The following is a 15,425-nucleotide window of genomic DNA, read 5'->3' as shown; positions in this document are numbered from 1 at the left end:
GCCCTCCAGTCACTGTGCAGCCCTGATGCTAACGAGAAAGTATTCATTGTTATGGGAAGGTAAGATTCAGAGCCTCCGTGAGTTCTGGTAAATTACGTTTCTGTTTCACTCACTGATCCCTCACATTCTATGCATGTGCCATAGACTGTCCATTGCATTGGATATTGACATACATGACATACATGATCTCTCATTCCTGGTGTGGGAGCACATCTGGCAATACTCAGGGGCTACTCCTGGCTGAGCACTCAGGGATCCCTCCTGGCCATGCTCAGGGGACCCGATGGTAAGTGCCTTACAACTAAACTTTCTCTCTGGTCCAGTCTCTTCATTTTTCAAAGCTTGTCCCTAAGATTTATGGCACCCATCTGTGCTAACTTTGTAACTCTGTTGCCTCTAGAGGCCCTGGCCAGACCCTGGATCTTGCTAGGACCTTCCAGACTGAATCCCTGGTTAAGTGACAGCAAAGTGCGCCCTGACCCTGAGTGTAGAAGAAATCATTCTCTCTCTTGATCCTGTGACTGTAACCACGACTTGTTCCCCTCGCATCTCCTCAGGATGGGGACAATGCTTTGTATTAGGACAGAGTGCTGGGAATCTTTTGTGCTCTTGTCTGACACACTGGAATGGGGTTTGTGGGTATAAATGTGATTATAGTCTGAGTCATTTGACAAGGGCCTGAGACCCCAACCCACAGTGCAGTGAGTGGGGCTGGTGTCATGTTTCCTGAGCATCTCTCCTATTTGGTTTTGGGGATCTCACTGAGTTCCAGTGGACATAAGTGCAACAACATGCGCATCTTCCCATGATCATAATAACGTCAAAAGATGTAAATGCATGAGCTGTGAATATTATGCCTGTATGAAAAATACACTTAGTTGCCTATTTTTAAGTTTGTTTAGCCATGTAAGCTCCTCAGTGACTGATGATTACAGGATGAGTTATCATCTGTATATGGATTAACTTAGTGAATGATTGTGTCCACAACTTAGGAGATAAAATTTAATAGTATATAACACTGTGTCAGTAAACACGTTTATTCCATCCCCGATGCACTTCCACCATCAACACGGGATCTTATATTGAAGGTAAGTGAAATTTTATTTTAGTAAAGAAAATAAACTTTTAGAAGTCTTGTTGAGTTTGGGGAAATTAAATTTCTTCTTTTATAGATTTATTGATCTCCTCAGTAAAATACACATTTGGTAGAATGTTCAAGGATGCAGGATGGATGCAGACAACAACAACCTTTTGTCGCTTTATTCTCAGAAATCTACTACGGATATTAACTTCACATTGGGTCATTGAGTAAAGCATGTCACTAAAGAAAATTCACTCTAATTCTAGAACAAACAGAAGATAAACTGAAAATTATGTTACTTCTTTAAAAAAGGAAATAATTTTGAAACTATGTTACTAATCATATATAAAATATCATCAAATATGTTAATCCCAGCTTCCTCCCTTATATTTCTTATACGAGCAGCATGTTTTTCTTTTAGCAATTGTATATTTTGCTCCTTTTCTTCCTGTGGCTTATTGACATATTCTTTTTCTAGTAGTTGAATTTCGTTTTTCAATTGATCATCAAAAATTCTTATCAAGGACCTAGCCTTCTTTTTCAGCCTTTCCTCTACATCCTTGTATATGTTATCAGTGAAGTGACCTCTGCAGAGGATCTTTTTCTCTATCAGTCGCATCAGCTCCTGCACCTGAGCTTCCTTCTCAGCCTTCTCTGCTGTGTTGCTGAAGGCAAAGTAGCGGTTCCCACACTCCCTGACCATGTTTTTTAGACTCACGTTGCTGTGTGCTATGAAGTCACATAGGCTTGTGTCCCCCAAGTCTTCTTTGCGAGTGAACAGGATGATCATGTACCTGGTGACCGACTCCCCAAAGAGAGCCTTGACCATGGCAAAGACTTTCAGCTCTTCCTCTGTGTAGCGGCCCAGCTGCAGCACCAGGATGATGGCGTGAGGGCCCGGGGAGGAGAAGAGGACGCACCTGCTGATCTCCCTGCAGGTGGTGTCCTCCTTCTCCTTGGTGTCAAAGAGCCCCGGGGTGTCCACGACGAGAATTTCCTTCCCTTCCCATTCCCGGAATGCTGACTGGCATATCTTGGTAATAGAGTTGGAAGATATTGTTGAAACAAATTTTTTTCCCCAAGAATGGTGTTGGCTGTGGCGCTTTTACCACTTCCAGTTTTCCCAACGAGGACAATCCTCAGGGCTTTGGATTGACGGTCGTGCAACAGAGAGTCACCCATGGTCCACAGCAGGTCTTGCACCTAAACGTCACTTGACCTGAAGAATAGAAGGAGAGATAAAAATGGTCAATCTCGGAAGATGTAAAATGCAATCATCTCCTTTTCTTATTTATTTTCTTTCCTGAAATTTTCCCAAAATTGTCTCTAATATGCATTGATCCCAGTAAGGATAAAAGCAAAGAACTGGTCAATAACCATGAAAAAATATAATAAAGTAGGGGCTCAAGGGATAGTACAGTAAAGTGTTTTCTTTGTATGTGTCTGACATCACCTGTGACATCAATGTTTGATCCCCGGCATCACCTGTGGTCACTGAAGTTCTGTGCATAGAGCCAGGGTTAAGACTTCCCCCAGCACAACCATCCCCACCCCAATGAAAAAGTAGCTAACAAGATTTTCCACAAAACTTTTTTAATCCAGATATTTTCATAGGAAACTTATTTAAGCCACTAAATAACTGATCATTTCAATGCCACCTTATAGATCAAATGAACACTAAGAAAGACGTCCCATACATTCTGTGAAGTTGTGAATTATTGATCCCCAAAGTTAGACAAGTTTTCACCAACCAGGAGATGCACACATGTCTCATGCTCAATAATGATACCCAAAAAATCCCTAAGGGCCAGGAGAGAGTACAGCAGTTTGGTTCCTGGTGCCACAAACACTGCCAGGTGCAGCCCTGGACTGTGGAGCTGAGCAAGCCACCGTGGCCAGGAGCAGCCTCTGTACTGAGAGCCCAGGAAGTGTCGCATCCTTGAGCGCATGCACTGAACCACCAGCCCAGTTAGTCCAGAAGCATCAGTGAGGTACCCAGGCCTACTGAGCAACTCTCGGGAGGTCCCACCGAAAAAATAACTGAAAATTATTAGACTGAAAATTCATTCAACTTTATTCACTGTAATCTAGTTCAAAAACAGTAGGGTGATTCATATTGGAAAATTTTCATAACACAATACATTCCATTAATTGATTAATCTTAATAACCTAGATTATTAAGATTAAAATTACCTAGATTACCTAGATCAGAAAATAAAATTGAGCTCCAGGCACCATCTCAGAGCATCAACAGCCTTGATCCAGAGACATAGCAGTGAATCCCGGAAGACAGCAGCTCACCAGAGATATCTCCGGACCCCATACAAGCAATTCCAACCAGGGCTCCTCAGATGGAGCGGGTGTGTCCTCTCCGCCTACTCCAGATGAAACCCCGACGGCCATGAGCTTCCAGAAGCAAAACCCAGGTATGTGGGTTCCAGAACTAAGACTCCAGGCCACATGGTGCAGTAGAAACGGGCCATCTTTCCCCATCTCCCCACCCACTTGGGGTCTTGACTGTCACTGTCTCTGAGCACCATCTCTGCGCATCAACGGACTTGATTCAGAGACTCCAAAATGAGTCTCAAAATGGATTAGCTCCCTACAGAGATGTCTCTGGACCCCAACCACTTACATGTTTAGAATTTCAGAAGTTCACAGTGGCTTTCGCCACTGCACAACCTCTCATGATGTTCATAATAAACAATAGAAAATAAATGATCTAGCACCTGCCCCCTGGCAGGCAGGTTTGAATGATAGTGGGAAAATTCCAGCAAATCATAATGCCCCAAAGTAGAGAGCCTTGGGTAAATTGTCTGCCATAGAGGCAGGGAGAGGACTGGGATGGGGGCAAGAGGGATACTGGGGACATTGTGGTAGGAAATGTGCGCTGGTGGAGGGTTGGGTGTTCTATCATTGTATGACTGAAACTCAAACATGAAATCTTTGTAACTGTACCTCACGGTGATTCAATTAAAAAAAGAAAAAGAAAAAAAAGAAAATTGAGCCAAATCAATTTAATATGTTTTGTGTAAATCACAATAAAATTGATAAATAGAATTAATCAACAGTTCTCTATAAAATTTTATAAATATGTAAGTTAAAGATTGTGTACTTTTTTTCAGAAGCTACACAGTCTAGTACAAAATACATGAGAAATAATATAAATCAATCTGGACAGCCAAGAAAAAGAAACACAGTGAAGAAAAACTAGCTGCTGACAATAAGGCATTCTGATTTTTCTCAGTAAAGCAGCAAGATGCTGGTGCTGCAAGAACAGAGACTGAAATTCAGAAATAGAATAAATTGTTTTTCCCATATTAATTTCTGTTTGATTCTATCCAGTTGTGTTACACTTACATTCACTGGGGCAACAATGCACATCTGTAGGAAACAAGATTAACCAGACACTTCTAAGCATGAATAAAAGGGGAAATTGTGGGAAGGAGCCAGAGTCATAGGACCACAGGGAGGCACTTGCCTGGCACACAGTGGACCTGGGCTGGATCCCCAGCACCCCGTATGGTCCCCTGGGCCCTCCAGGAGTGACCCCTGAGCACAGAGCCATGAGGAAGCTCTGAGCACCACCAAGTGTGGCCAGAAAACTCCAAAAAATTGTGTGAACTTCCACTTTCCTTTCAAACCCCAAATGGATTTGAATGTAAAATGTAAAAATGACTCCATATAAATAAGAGAAGAAACAAAGGGAAAATTTTGGTAACTTGGGTGTGAGGAAGTATTTCTAAAATATGATATAGATAATTAGGAAGCTTTAATTTGGATTATATCAAATTATAAAAAAAATGTAATGGGGCAAAAAACACAATAAGCAAAACATAAGTTATAAACTAGAAAGAATGTTTTCTAGCTCAAATCAATATAGGGATTTTTTTAGGCAGGTACTATAAACGTAAAGAAATAATATACCAACACTGTGAGAGAAAATAAAGTTATTCTGATTGTTGGATATCATTGGTTTGTCCTTTCCCCCTTGCCACTAGGAGCTTAGGTTTATCAGTCACACCCATCAAAGTGCTCCCGAGTCACTCCCATTCTTTTGTTTATCTGTAACCAATTCTACCAGTTTATCTGCTCTTCCCTTAATCAAACTCTGTTAATTGGTAAGGTCAGAACTTCTAGGACACTGAATATTATAACATTGCCTTTCTCTCCTCTTTATGCCTTTTGAATAATTTACTTTAAAGCTATGTCTTTTTTGTATAGACACAAGAAGACAATATTATGTTTTTATAACTTAAGACTTAATTGGCCTCGATATTCCCTCCTGGGCATCTGCTTTCTCCACTTAAGCCTCAGTTGCCCTCAGTTCCTAGCACCCCAAAGGAGGGTCCCCGACGTGGGACGGGAAGGATCCAGGGCAAGCGGTGAGTTATGTGCTACCCTGGCATCGAGATGGGCCTGGCCAAAGTGCCTAATTCTTAACTATAAGTTAAGAGCTTGATCATAGACAAATACTGTCATGATCCAATAGTAATTATGAGACTGGGACCCTGCCAGGGCTAGGAAAGACTGATCTGGCCTGAGCACTGTAGTCTGAGATTGAGATGGCCCCAGGAGAGCAATTCTATAAGCTTTAATGCATCTCTTATTGTGTCCATACAAAATAATTAATATTATGAATTCTTATATGCTTGCTGGCTGAGGAGAAGAGAAACACATTCATGGGACTCTGCCCTTGGGTGGATCCTCCTGCTGAAAGAGAATTAAGTCCTAGGAGAAGCATCCCCTGAGGGAAAAGAACCTTACCCTATTGCTGACCACACCTATGTGTATGCCCCAACCCCCTCATGCGGTGGAGATTTAACTAGGCTGGAAGAGTGGGTTGGGGGCCAGATCCAGATCCACAGGGCCCAGATCCATGGGAGCCAGATCCACGGGGGCCAGATCCACGGGGGCCAGATCCAGATCCACAGGGCCCAGATCCATGGGAGCCAGATCCACGGGGGCCAGATCCACGGGGGCCAGATCCACTGATCGAGAGAGACCGAGAGCCGGGAGAGAGGCAGAGAGAGAGAGAATGAAGTAGGATGGGGGAGAAAGAAGCAGGAGAATCAGAGGAGAATGGAGATGGACATGAAATAAACCGATCGAGCAACCAGTTTGGCCTTCTTCCTTCCTTCGCCGTTCGCCGCCTGCGCGCCCCTTCCTTTTATTTTTATTTTTATACACTGATGGTAAGAGGTGGTTGAGGGAGTTCAGGAATGGGCACTGGAGCTAGTTTGATCTTGATACTATGTAGTACGCATAATTATACAAGAAGAATTCCATAGAATTCTAGTAAAAATTAAAAGCAAATGAGAAAAGGTAATTATATTTTGAGTTATGGATTGCTTCAAAAGCATTAAATTTAATGATGCTGTTGCCCATCACTGGAAAATATATAAGAAAAAAGTCTTCAAAAATTCTTAAGTAGTCTGTTTATGTGTATGTTTGTGAATTTTTTTAAAAAGGCTTAAAGCAAGAGATTCCAGTAACAATGTACATCCCTAGTAATCTTCAAATTCCATTTCTCAAAAATTTACTCAAGCTCTTAGGAGCAAGTACTGATTCCAGGTCAGGGTCAGGAAACATGAGTTAAACCTAGATCATATTTCGGTCATACAGAGTTCCCACACCCATTTCTCCACCGGTGTACATTTCCCACCACCAGTGTCCGCAGTTTCCTCCCACCCCCCCAAGCCTGTCTCTATGGTAGGCACTTTCCTTCTTTCCTTCTCTCTCTCTCTCTCTCTCTTGTCCCCGCCAAAATCTCTCTGCTTTGGGGCATTATGGTTTGCAATATAGATACTGAGAGGTTATCATGTTTGTTCCTTTACATATTTAAATCCATTTTAGAATCAAAATTCATCAAGAGAGGACAAAAAGTAATATTTGCACATTGTGGAAAAGTAAATTACAATATTCTCTTACCTTGTCTTCCCTGTGTATTTCATATATTGGATAATAAAGACAGGACTTACAATCTAAATGGAAGATCTTCTTGAGAAAGAAACTTGGTGGTGTTGGAAGGTGGCGTTCAGGGCAAAGTGATACAAGTGTGAGTGCCCAACGCTGGTGGTGGGGGACGTGGATGCTGTCTTCAATATTGTAGTGGGGTCAGATGTACCCTATGTCCTAAAACAATAATGCTGCGGAAAGTCATTTAAGAATGTTTAAAATAAATAACATTCAATTTGTGACAAAAATATTTTATTTTTTATTATATTTTTATTTTGATAAATTTGTTCATGATTTATTACTTTCAATATTCCAACACCAATCCCAACATCATTGCACCTTCCCACCACCATTATTTCCAGTATTCCCAACCACCACCCAAAGTCTGCCCCATAGCAGGCCCTAAATAATTTATCTTATGTTACTTGTTATGAATAATTCACTAAAAATTATCAGAAAAGGTCACTTTTTGATGACCTTAGAAAAAAGAGTGTGAAGATTGTTATATCTCACCCTGGAACTATTAAGCCCTTGTGTAAGAGATTACTAACATGTTGTTACAGGTTAAGCCTTGTGTGCTAATATTTTCTTAATCAAGATTGGTTACTTTACATCCCATCCAATGTGTCTGCTACTCCTTTAGTATATTGGTGGTGAAGAATTAGAGACTATTTGTAGTTGTTCATTCTAGGAATTCTAAACACTTTTTAAATTATTTTAAATATTGACTAGTGTATTAATAAAAAAGTGCTTTTCTTGTATATTATTTACTGCCTGATCTTTATTGTTTATTTTCCAATAATAAAAAAAAACATGTTTCACAATAAAAAAATAGCATACAACATCCTGTCATACTAGAAAGTAGGATGTTATTTTTTTAAATCATCTTATCAAAAGGACTCAATGAGCAATTTGAAGAGTATCTGACCTACCAAAGATAGAGCAATCGGAATATCTATAACTCCAATAGGTGAAAATATAGTAAATATTCTAATAATGTTTCCACAATATTGTCTTAAAAGGAGTTAATTACTCTCTTTAGAGTATGATAGGAATTATATTACCCTTTCGAACATTGATGAAGAATCAGTTATATCTCTTGTCTTTCTTACATAAATATACTGTAGGAACAAAGAAAAATCTTGATAATGAGTTATTACAATTATTCTATGTAATGGATAAAGAAGGAATATTAAAGTTACATGACCACACTTTGTGATTTTAGTGGAACAATGAAGTTTCTCTAAGCAATCTTCAATGTCACTAATTTGACAAAAGCAATTTTTGTGCCTTTGAAGGCAGTTTACAGCTGCACCAATGAAGTTTCTCTAACAGAAAATAGTTAAATTTTATTCTCTGCCTGAAAATAAGTTCACACACAGATCATGGCAATCTAAGAGCATGACTAATGATATATTAAAGATGGAATGAGCAAAAGCCCCACTGTCTGTTTTTGTGGGACTAAAGACTTCCCAGGGGTCAACTAAGAAATCTCACAGGAAGAAACAACAGAGGTGGAAACTGTGGAGTAAGTTAAACTGAAGAGATGTCAGAGAATTATAACCATGGCCTGAATGAATGGGATTCCGTTTTTGAAAAGAATATGGGATATAATCAGTGAAATCTAAGTACCTGGGTAATAAGCTTTTTTTGGGGGGAGGGTCATACCTGGCAATGCACAGACGTTACGCCTGGCTCTGCACTCAGGAATTACTCCTGGCAGTGTTTGCCCCCTTTCCCTATGGGATGCTGGGAATAGAACCCGTGTCGGCCGAATGCAAGGCAAACACCCTACCTGCTGTGCTATTGCTCCACCCCCAGGTAATAGCCTTTTAAAGAATTATTGCACTCAGCCTGCACCAGTGCAGGAAGTCAGGATTTCTAGGACTCTCAGTCAGGAATGAAATGAACTCCCTGACATCAAACTATAGACAAGAGGCAGCCGGTGGTGATGAATTACACTGGACTGAATGAAGTGTATATGTGTGAGATAATCCCCTTCCCTCCTAAACTATCTCTCATCCAGAAATTTGTAAGCAATATAAATATATTTTTGATGAATGTCAATTTTTTTCTTTTTAGGGTCACACCCGGTGATGCACAGCGGTTACTACTGGCTCTTGCACTCATGAATTACTCCAGGCGGTGCTCAGGGGACCATATGGGATGCCGGAAATCGAACCTGGATTGAGCATGTGCAAGGCAAACACCCTACCTGCTGTGCTATTGCTCCAGACCCTATCAATATTTTTAAACATTGTCTGATTTTACTCAGTATTCAATAACACATACTTCTAGTTTTCTTATGTTGTGTCATAATATTTATGTCAATAGAAAGCTATCTTGTGTTTCATGAAAATGTAATAGAAAACAAATTTTTCAAAACGATTTCGAGTGTGACGTTAGAAAGTTACTTCCATTTCCTCAGGTATAACTAGAGTGAGCAGCTCTGCAGAGCAGTAGCTGATGTCTCTGTGAACCTAACATATACAAAAGCCTTTCCTTCACTCCCCCGCATTGTTCCTGACCTTTGTGCTGGACTGCTGACCACTGCACAGTTCTGCCATCTCTTCCTTTTCTCTCAGGACTTCAGAGACAAAAATTCATGAGGGGGGATTCACAAATGTATTTTCTTTAGGAAAGTTTATTCTTGAACAAAGCACCTCAAACCCTCAACCCACATGCTGCATTCTCTGAGACTAAGCTCTTCTCAGCTTAATATTGGGGGGAATGAGGCTCCTAGAATTCTGATTTCCTCTGTCACTGATGACCTAGTGGCCCACTTAGCATCAACAAGCTCTCTGTGATTCTGACACTTTTTATTTTTATTGAATGAACATGAAATACAGTTACAAAGCTTTCACGTTTGAATTTCAGTCATACAATGTTGGAACACCCATCCCCAACAGTGTACCCAGGAAAGTGGTCTGACACCTTTTTAGTAAAAGCTGTGATTTCCTGGTGCTTTTCTAAATTGTCTTCCAAAGTTGTAGACCTGGCCTGGGATACTAATTTCCTCAGGGGATGCTTCATGTCTCTGAGAAAAGCAGCCTATGTTAGTCAGAGCTGCTAAGGATTAAAACTGCGTGAACAGGGGCTGGAGCGATAGCACAGCAGTAGGGCGTTTGCCTTGCATGCGGCCGACCCGGGTTCGATTCCCAGCATCCCATATGGTCCCCTGAGCACCGCCATCCAGGGGTAATTCCTGAGTGCAGAACCAGAAGTGACCCCTGTGCATTGCCAGGTGTGACCCCCAAAAGAAAAAAAAAGTGCCTGAGCAAGTATTTGTCCCGCTGAGTATGCAGTCCGTGAGCAGAGTAGTAAGCAATTCTCATTACACTCCCTCCCCGTGTCCAGGTAAGCAGGAGCCTCTGGATACCTTTCAAACAATGCCCAGCCTCCCTCCCTCCACCACTCACCTCCTTGAGGGGCTGCAGGCACAGCAGCCTGTTTCTTCTCAGACCACAACCAGCCCCCTCGGGCAGGCTCTGTGAGCCCCACTGTCCCCTCCCCACACATAATGCTCTAGCTCATTATCTCATTCAAATTCACCTTCTGTTGGATGAGTCCATGAATTCTCGGATTTTTCTCCAAAGAAGCTGTTGGATCTGCTTCATCCAAAGTGAAAAAGATGTTAGCACTCTCTGAAACCTCTGGGGCAGGAAGCTCAGATTGGGTGGAGCCTGTCAGTGAAGGAACTGTTGGCTATTAAAGGGGCAGAGACACCTTTCCATCAACTGGGTACATATTTCTGTTTTGCAAGTTGAAGCTTTTTCTCCAAATGCCTCCTGCTGCACCAACAGTTCCAAAGCTGTCTCCAATGTGGCAGTTAAGAGTAGTAGATCCAGAAACACTATTAAGATGACCCAAATCCAACGCCATCCTGAAAGGCCGTGCTCTAAAGTTTCAGTCAGAATTTGTGTTTTCTTTAGAAAAATGCAGGATCAGTTCCTCATGGGGAAAAATAGAACCATAAACACTGCACAATTGTTACTTCAAGAATAGTCTTGGGGTCAGAGAGATGCACAGGGTTAAGGCATATGCCTTGCATCCAGCTAACTCTAATTCAATCTGGGCACTATGTATGGTCCCCCAGAACAGGCAAAACTGATTCCTGAGCACAGGGCCGAGAGTAATCCCTGAGCACTGGCAGTTGTGGTTCAACCCTCCTTCCATAAAGAACAGAATCTTAAGAACAAGTTTCCCAGAGGAGATGCTGATTCAGCACTTAGCCTGCACCAGTGGGGGAAGCCAGGATATCTAGGGTTCTTTTTTATTTTTAATTTTTATTTATCTGTTAATTCAATCCCAGTGAGATACAGTTACAAGGTTGTTTGTAATTGGGTTTCAGTCATATAATCTTTCAACACTCATCCCTTCACCATTGTACATATCACACCACCAATGAACTTAGGACTCTTTTAGTCAGGAATGAAATTAATTTCCTGATATCAAACTATAGACAACTACATACAACGGAAGAGTGATGAATTACATAGGACTGAATGAAGTGTGTTGGAAATGTTTATTATATATAGAGAGAGACATAAATCTCCAGTATCAAAACTGGCATGATGTGATTGATGTCTTCTCGTTCGGTCAGACCAATGATGTCGTATTTGATCTTCTGTGCTTGCACCATCAGGTCCTCGACGGATGCTTCTAATGCCAGCATACATTCATTAAAAGTACAAGACAGTCATTGTAGTCTTTCTTCGTTTCAGCAGTCTAGTTCGTCCATGAGATTTATCAGCTTCTCCTTGCTCATCCTATTTAACGCTGCCGTATTAGGGGCTCTTTCTGTGTCAGGCAAATGAGGCCCACTGTTGTCACTGTTTTTGGCATATCAAATACACCATGGGTAGCTTGCCAGGCTCTGCAGTGCAGGCAGGATACTCTCGGTAGCTTGCCGGGCTCTCCGACAGGGATGAAGGCTTTTAGAGCAACCTCCACTCGCCCTGATAGGTGTTCCCATGGTTCATACCATATTTGAAGCCCAGCAAATATGGTGCATAAATTATGGAAAATGGGCATTAAGTGTCCTATGCTGTGTCGCGCGGCCACTTCCGGTCCGGAAAGCAGCCAGGAGCATAATGGTGGCTGTGTAGTGGAGGTCATGGAGGTCTGCTAGTGAGGTATTTATCTGTCTCTGGTAGGGTGGGTCGTCTGGATTTGATCCGTAGGGCAGGGCGCTGGAGATTGTAGGAGTTTCCAGGTTGCATTGAGCCTGGAGTACAAGGTCGCAAAGTTCTGCATTACCTGGTTCTGTGGGTGTCACTCATGTGTGAGGTTGAGCATGAGTGTCCAGAAAGTGGCCTGGATCGTGGTGGTGGCTGGGTAGTGGACACTGGAGAAGAACATGTGAAAACAGAGGCATTGGTGTTCTTGTCAACACGAACTTGGCCATGAACATTGATTCATTTGAATGGCTAACAACACGAATCGGATGATTATACTTGAATAGCTGTGACTCACTGCCGGCAGTTTCTATCTTTGTTGTCTACGCAGCAACATCCAACTACAATAAAAAAGAAATTTAGAACTTCTACAAGGAGCTGGAAAAATTCTATAAAGAAGACCACATCTTCAACAAGCTCTTTGTCAGTATTTTAATGCCAACATTGGACCGATGAGGTCGCCGGAAGAAGCCATCTAGACCCATGACCTAGAAAGGAACGAAGAGGATGAGAGACTGTCTGAGTTCATCATGTCGACTAAGACCATCCATGGTAACTCACAGTTCCAGAGGCAAAATCTAAACGTTAGACATGGGAATCTCCCAGTGGACAGTTTCAAAACAAAATTGACCATAGCATATTCAATCGAAGGTTTTGCCTACTGATATCGCTGTTGTCCCAAAATTCCAAACGGGATCAGACAACCATCTCTCTTGTGCAAAATTCTACTTCAAAGAGCGGGGAGAAAGGACTGCAAAGTTTAAGTTTAAGAAGAGAACTCCTAGAATGACAACTAACTGGGAGCTCTTTGGAAAAATTCTATATTAAGACCACATTTTTAACAAGCTCTTTGTCAGTGGGATGATGCCGTCATTGACAACATCGTTGAGGAATACGATCTTGACTGGTTCAGCACCTCCATGATTGCAAGAAAATGACAAAAGTGGGAAAGCCACAGACAGATGCCTGTCTTCAGAGACTCTCGAGTTTATTCATCAACGTGGTTTGATATAAGCCTCAGGCAACCACAAGCTAACGTCCGAGCTTGCAAAGCTGTGCAGAGAAACGATAAAGGAAGATCTCAAAGAGAGAAGAGCACCAGTGTTGGCCAATGCAGCAGAAGCCAGGAAAAGTATTTTCAATGCTCGCCTGTCCTTCTCCAACTAGAAGACCAAGATGATTGCCCTACAACATCCTGAATAGATCTATCACATCTTCCAGAAAGGCAATGGAGAGGATTATTCACGACTTGTACTCAGATCTCTTTGACAGCCACATCCACCTGCCCACATACCAAATTCCACAGGATGGATATGTCCTTTCTAACAACATATCCCTTCCAAAATTCCACGAGCCATTTTGTCGGTAAAGAGGCATATAGCACTCGGTCCAGACAAGGTCAGACCTGAAGACCTGAAGAATATGCCACCATTACTCGTCAATACACTGGCTCAGCTCTTCACATGCTACCTGTATGAATGCAAGATTCCACCCCAATGGAAAACCAGCAGGACCATTCTGTTGTACAAGAAGGGAGATATCAACGACATCGGCAACTATCGCCCAATATGCCTGCTATTCATTGTCTCACCTTGCATAGAACCAACTCAGCCCTTCACTTCCTCTCCACCCACTTCCTACATGAAATTTTTCATTTTCTCTTTCGATTCCGGAGGCCAACTGCCTTTAGAAGAACTTGGGTCCTGAGTGTCTTTTCTAAGTAAGAAAAATTACCTTTTCCTGTCTGTGGTCTGAAACTATGAGCTGCAGGGCTGCAGCTGCTGAGGAAACTCTGTGTTCTGAGAGATGGAGGAATGCCCTTTCTGGAGTGACCCAAAGTTCTCTGTTCTATGCTCCAGCCTGCACCTCCTGGAACGATGGTTCTTGTCTCTGAGGAAAGGTTCCACCAGGACAGTGACAGGACCAAAAGAGGCACAGGAGAGCCTGAGGAGGAGGTTAAAGAGCCAAAGAGAGGCCCTAGAAGCTTCTGTGGAGAGTTAAGATCCAAGTCCTCAGCACCCGGATTAGGGGGAAGTTCCTTTGATGTGGTCTCCTGGCCCGGTGGGAAGCACCTTATAAAAGAGATGTTTTGCAGGTATGACTTGCAACACGAGAGGTTGGAATATCATCCATTGACATTGTAGAGCTTGTTCTATTTCTGATTTTTCCTCTTCCCTCCACCAATGCTTTCAGACACACTTTAACCACCCAGAGTCTATCAGTAACCAAACGTGATCAAAGCACACACTCCGTATTCTCAGTTGAATTTGCAATCTGACAGCTTTTCGGTGTGTGTTTTGTGTCTAGCAACCCACACCTTTTGCTGCAGTATGTTCACTGCCAAAGGGATGATCAACAAATCCACAAAAGAACAGGCCCCAGAGAGAAGAAGCATGCCTAATTCCTTCAGGGTGTAAGTCCCAGTGTGAATGTGGTGTGTTTGTGTGTGCATTCTTCTTAGTGTATATACTGTATTTTTGTGTTGTGCTTGGGAGTACACATTTACTTGTTGTTTTATTTTTATTAAATTTTTAAATTTTATTTTCATTGGCGTGATAGCACAGCGGGTAGGGCTTTTGCCTTGCACACAGCCGACACGGGTTCTATTCCTCCACCCCTCTTGGAGATCCCGGCAAGCTACTTAGAGTATCTTGCCCACACTGCAGAGCCTGGCAAGCTTCCTGTGGCAGATTTGATATGCCAAAAGCAGTAACAACAAGTCTCACATTGGAGATGTTACTGGTGCCCACTCGAGCAAATCGATGAACAACGAGATGACAGTGATGACATTGACACAGTGAACGTTTTTCACAATAATTGATTACATTCAATATTTCAACACCAATCTCACCACCATTACACCTTTCCACCACCACTCAAGCCTGCCCCACAGAGAGATGCTGGATAATTTATGTTGTTTTGCTTATTATGAATAGTATAAGATGTCTATGAGGGTCCATCTCACAGTGATTCAACAAATATCAAAAGAAAAAAATAGTTACTGTGCTTAAATGGCATCTGGAGGGAGTTCGTGGATGTCTGGCATATAGGCAGGTGAGAGGGGTAGCGAATCTGGGGGATCTGGGGTCATTGCTGGTGGGAAATGTACACTGGTGAAGGGATAGGCGGTGGAATATTATATAACTAAAACCCAATCATGAACAATTTTGTAACTATGTATGTGACTTGATTCAATGAAATAATTTAAT

General features: G+C 42.1%; 1 pseudogene; it reads right to left on the bottom strand.

The window, feature by feature from the left end:
• Window positions 1–1,376: 1,376 nt before the first annotated feature.
• LOC129403312 (GTPase IMAP family member 7-like) lies at window positions 1,377–7,196 on the bottom strand (annotated as a pseudogene).
• Window positions 7,197–15,425: the final 8,229 nt, after the last annotated feature.

Source organism: Sorex araneus, chromosome 1 (genome assembly GCF_027595985.1).
Source record: "Sorex araneus isolate mSorAra2 chromosome 1, mSorAra2.pri, whole genome shotgun sequence".
In the NCBI taxonomy this organism is placed as follows: Eukaryota; Metazoa; Chordata; class Mammalia; order Eulipotyphla; family Soricidae; genus Sorex; species Sorex araneus.
Note: the sequence above shows the minus strand (reverse complement) of the source record. Positions and strands in the feature narration are given on the sequence as shown.